The sequence below is a fragment of the Poecilia mexicana genome, unplaced genomic scaffold (genome assembly GCF_051168715.1).
Source record: "Poecilia mexicana isolate PSO_F unplaced genomic scaffold, ASM5116871v1 scaffold_7, whole genome shotgun sequence".
Taxonomy (NCBI): domain Eukaryota; kingdom Metazoa; phylum Chordata; class Actinopteri; order Cyprinodontiformes; family Poeciliidae; genus Poecilia; species Poecilia mexicana.
The window spans coordinates 12,262,406-12,268,405 of record NW_028263376.1 but is presented as its reverse complement, the minus strand read 5'-3'; positions in this window follow the sequence as shown (position 1 = coordinate 12,268,405).

Here is a 6,000-nt window from a genome sequence, read left to right as displayed (position 1 = left end):
TAACCCTCTGCACTGGAATGATTTAGAGCAAACCTTATTTTTTTATCAGAATCTCCAAAGAAGTTGGAGCCACTTGATGTGTAAAGCTGGTGGAGACAAACCTCAAAAGACCTGCAGGTGTGAAAAGAGGCACTAAACGTATCGAAGGTGGCAGAATTTAGCTGTTCGTGTTACTTTTTCAATTCATTAATTTTTTTCTGATTTCCGGTTTCTGATTGTTAAAAAAAAAATCTAATCATGAATCGCTTTCTCTTACATATTCAACCAAAACAAAAATACATATCATACCTTCTACTTACTTGTTTGACTCTTCAATGCATAAAGTTATGGCTAGTTTGACTTTAAAAATAGACTCCGAAAGGTATAAAAAAAAAAAAAACTACTTTTAATTTCCGTGATGTGTCGCAAGAGATAGAAATCTCAAATACTTCTTTGGCTACCGTACATAATCTCTCAAAGATCCTCCCTTTCAAAGAAAAAACAGACATGTGTGTATGCTTACACATACACAAGATGTGTGTCTGCAGATTTGTGTGCACAACTTTACAGTAGCAATACAACTCCTGGTTTATTTGTGTCTTTGAGAGCAATGGGGAAAAAAAAAACATCTGAGGAGAGCAGGAGCAGGTCAGCTGGGTCCAGGTCGACCGGCGGTCCGGGGTGGGTTTTTCGGGCTGGGAGCGAGTTCGCTGTGTGAGCTTAAGGAAGTGGATGAAGAAAAGGAGTGTGCAGGGGAGCAGCAGAGAGGCCTCTGTGCTTGTTCCTTTCAAGGTGTGTTATTTGTTCAAGGCTGTCCAAACATTTACAGAGCGCTGGCAGCCCTGGAATGCAGAGGCAGGGCCGAGAGCGAGAGCAGCAGCCGTGGGAAACCGCTGCTCTCCTCAACCTCTGCAGGCTCGTTCCCCCTCAGGCAGAGTGTCAACACAGACAGTGCCAGAGATGTGTGGGCCTGATAGTGACAGCTCCCGTCAGCAGCAATGCACGTAGACACACACACACACACGCTTGCGCAGAGACACACGCGCGCCCGTGCTGTTCCAGCAGGCACGCAGCCGGGCCCATTGCCTCGCTTGCCGACTGACACACATTAACTGACAGAGGCAGAAGCCAAACCCACACATACACATGCACAGAATATTTCATGTACACACCCACTCACAAATTCACATACATTACTGTTTACACCTTAGAGAGGAAATAGTTTTCGTTCAGATTTGAATTCCGGCAACTTTTCTTTGAGCAAAACAAAAATATTCTAAGGCATCAGAATCCAGTGACAATGCTACGACATCTATCATGAGCTGCTAGATGAGATTATATATTCTGAGTCAGAATATATAAGCGTACTGTCTTGGCTGGCAAAGCACAACGTAAACGTTTCGGTGTGCACGTTTGAGCGACGGCGAGGACGATTCCAGGTGAGGACGTTCCCGTGGCGACCATGGGAAACATGCCCTCTTGAAAGCCGTACCAGGAAGTCAGCTGTCACAGTGCGCCGCCGAAGTGATATCCTGTGATAAGAGCTGATTTCAGGAAGCCACTCAGAGGTTCATGGCATGCCCGGGTGCAGAGCGAGTTCACTGATATCTCGGCGTATCTGCTCTAAATTCAGACACAAACACCAGCCTCGGCGGAGATAATGCATGACTGACTTGTTGAACCTCAAGCACATTTCCTAGAAGTATTTGGAAATTTGAGAATATGGATTAAAAAAAAAAAAAAAAAAAAAACACAACTCTTTTGTTAGGAGGAACTTGTCAAACAGAAGGTTCCTAACAATGGGACAAAGTTTTACACTAACAAAATAAGTCAACACAAAGAAAAAAAAACAAAAAACTTTTGTTAAATTTAGTTTTTTTTTTTTTTTTTTTACATATTGTCGTCTTTAAGCTAAAATTCTGGTGTTTTATTTGGGTATCATGTGACAGAAAAACACAAAGTAGTGCATAATTGTGAAGTGGAAAGAGAATGATTCATGATTGTAAACTCTTTTTCACAAAAGAACCCCTGAAACACATTAGTATTCAAGATTCAACACTGTAGACTCCACTTTTTGAACAAGTATGCTGCAAGTATTTTTGTATTTCTCCACCAGTTTTGCATTTGAAGCTGAAAACTTTGCATTCGACTCTTTTATGAAGGTCAAGTTCACAGAGTTCAACACTTATTGTCCTGTCAGCAGGTTGACCCACCAGAGCTTTGGATCTCTGCAGCTCCTCCAGTCTCACCATGGCAACCTCACAATGGTCTCCCTGCTCATTCTGCCAGCTAAGGGGGACGGTTATGTCTGAATGAATGTCATTTAATGCACTAAGGGCTTGAAGCAGCTTTCAATATCATAGATTATGAATAACAACTACATCAACAGATTGCTCCTTAACTAATTTAAAAAAAAAACTGCTTGTCTTCCTACAGAGGAGATCAGAAAATGTAAAGAAACAAAAACAATGTTGTTCGGGTTCCCATACACCGAATACACATACACGTGTTTCTACATTCTAGTTTGAGAAGATGTATATGAAACAATGAGCCTAAGGCTGTTCCAGTTGGTGACAATCAGAAAATGCTCTGCTGCGCCTAAAACCTGCAGAAAACAGACGATGAAGACGCGTCCAGAAAATGGGCCTGGAGTTTTTTTTGGAGGAAATTCCAACTGTTTTCTGTTTATACAGGAAACAAGAAATGAGGTTAAAAAAATAAAAAAAAGCAACTCCTTGTAAACATGACATGCACTAAACAAATCAGCTTGAAAAAAACTGAAAAAATATCATTGAGGCTTGTGATTGTGGGAACCACCATCATTTGATTAAAAAGGCTCATTTGCCTATGTATTGGCAAAATACCCTGTGTTTGTGTACACATGACTCCAGGCTGATGAAGCAGCTGCTGAACACAAAGAGAAACTGGGCGCAACCACACACACACACACACACACACAGTCAGGCTGAGCTACACCTTACAAGTGTGATACTCATTGCATCTGACGGTATGATAAAGCTGAGCGAAACTTTCTCATCCTCCTCCTCTTTGAACGTCTCTTTGTCCTCGTGTCTGGCACACACTTCCCTGCGCTCCCTCTGCCCTGCAGCTCTCTACACCTGCCTACACCGCCGCAGGAGTGTCATGTTTCAGCAATGAGGCAACTTTGCACCAATGAGCTGCGGTGAGAACGGTTAGGGAGCGTGGTGGGAACTCTCCTCCCATCACTTGCCTCTCTCTACCTGGGAACCGAGGCGGCCTCAGGGAGGGGCCGCCCGCTGTCTGAATGAGCGGCAAACAAACAAAAAAAAACTCTCACCAACAGGTGAGTTACACGAGTCCATGTTGGTTTTGCTCCTGTCTATTCATTTTCAGCCCCCCCTCCCCTCTCTGCCTCCCTGCCGTCTTTGTTTTTCATTCATGGCTGGCGTGCTGCTTTGCATTTTGGCAGGAGGGAGAAAAAGGACACAGAGAAACAAAACAGTCAAAGTGTGGGAACTTTTGCCTGCTCTGTTTTTCTCTCTCTCTCGTGAGCTTTTATCAGCATTAACTCTGCTTGCACAGGTATTTGTGCACCTGTGGTACCGGATTAGTGGGTCGGCTCCTTCATTGTTTGCAGAAAAAGGCACTGTGAATATTTTTTTTTCTCACAGGTTTCTGCCTGAAGACACATGTAATCCCGTGCTGAACAGCTGTCAAAGCTTAGATTTTTAAAGCAAACTGTGCTCCTGATTCACCCAGAGCATCAAAGCACGAATCGAGGAAGTGCTTATGGGCACCCAGTGTGTTCATTGTTGAAAAAAAATTTATTGCATTATGACTAAACACATAATGATCTCGGTCCCACCACAGGTTGCTCTTTATGATCCTTTAAAAGACGTTTTTCCCTCACAAATTATCTTGTCTTTTAGTTGCAGCTATCAATACCTCATACAATGCCTCCGTTAGGAAGGAAAAGAGCAAGCCCTTGGCGAAACAACATCCGGCTTTTAGTCTACGCAGGTTATTACATGTAATGTATGTCAGTAGCAGCCAGTGTGTGTGTGCAGTCAATCAAATTGGAACAAGAGCATCTGTAACTGGACTTTGACTTTAACACGTGACTATGACGTGATCTAAACCCATGATTCTCAAACTGTGATTTAAATGCGTCTGATAGTTCCCGAGCTAATTTTAGAAATAGTCAGAAGAACTCTGGGGTTAGAGTGAAATCTGATCGAATTAGCAAGAGCAGCCAGAACAATCAATTTATCTTTGCTTTATCAGAAACATCTTTAAAAAAAAAATAAGTAAAGTGGAGAAAGTTCTCCCAGAACAATCTGAATTTCATGACGTTGAACGTCTCTGATGGTACTTTGAAAACTTGGGTTTTACTGAAGTGATACCTTTTCTGAACCATTTGGCTCAAACTCCCCTTGCTGTATAACATGTTTTATCTCATGTGGAACAATGAGTTCAGAATATTACGCAATCCGAGATTTCCACCACACAATGCATTTCGAATGGGTGCCAAAAAGGCACTTGTGAATTTTTGGTACATTCACAATCTTAGCTACATTTGCCTGTCCTGTAAAGACCCGGAGGTCACTATATCCAGGATCCTCGTACATTTTTTTTTACATGTCTCTGCAAAATGATACAAAATCACTGTGTGCACACATTACAAAGGTAGCCCACACCATTACAGATCATAAAACAATATAACAAAAAATAATAACATTGTCTGATATATTTGAGGTTAGATATATGTTCTGGTAAACACAAGAACAATTAACTGATGAGCTTTGTTTTTTTAACAGAGACGATGTATATCCTAGAAGCAGCAGAACAACCTATAAAGTTGGGATAGGAGTAATTTTCTAATTGCCTAAAATATTCAACGTGATATGTTAAATAAACTGCAGTTATGGTTTTATGTCAGTAAGCGGGAGAGCTGCGTTGTATAGTTGGATTGGATAATAAAAAGAAACATGGGCGGCAGGAGTGTCATTGGATTAAATCCCAGCAGGGATTTTTCTTATGGGTTCTGTCCTTGAACTCCGACTTCCTCCAACAGTCAAAAATCATCCAGGTTAGAATAAACTGGCCTTGCTAAAAGTGTCCTTTATGTTTCGTATGTCTTGACAACATGGCGGGACAACACCAACACAAAATCACAATCACACAAGCAAAAAGACCCTTTATGTCAGGAGCATGGGGAGAAACAGGTTCTACAGAATGTTTAACTGCATTCTACAACTTCACCACTAGGTGTCATTAAATTCCTTGAGTCATTTAAATTATGCTCAAAGCTATTTTTAGCTAGTCATACTGAAACAAATGTTTCATGCAAATGTCTAAGTTGAAAATTATCATCAACTAAAAGAGTGAATAACATTTACTGAACATTAATACTCTCCCAGATTGTTTAGCCAGAAGAGAGACGTGTGTATTGTTGTGTGTGTCTTGAAATAAACTCTTCATTTTTCCCCAACCCTACAACTGTAACTTGTAACAGGCCTGACAACAAGGTGTGGACGAATCCTCCGTCCTCCTTTACTGCTGGACCATCAATTTGACAGCTTAATAAAAAAAAGTAAATAGCTGATGTTGCACTTCATTTAAAACTCCGTGCCCTTCACACCACCTCCTGCCTCTGCCATTGTCACCCACTGGGGCATTGTTGAGAGGTTCATGTAGACCATAAACCAAAACTACAACAATAATAGGCGGGCAGCTGTTTCCTGGGCAAGCAGCAACAGGTGCTTTCTCATGATGTCACTTTGTAAAAGTAGCTAAAGTTACAAGATGACTGAGGTTGTCTCAGTTTACAGCTTTTCAGCTGGACTAAATGAAGTAGGGCCAATTTGTTTTCTAGCAAAACTGTTGGCAAAAAAAACAGGAGAACGCGGTTTTCACGAGAGCCGAGATGAAAGTGAAAGCCTGTCAAATGAGTTCATTTGTCCAGAGTGGGGAGGATGTCCGCTGTTCGGGGGATCATTCACAGAGAGGTGTGAGGATCGGGGGTTTTGTCCCGCGGCG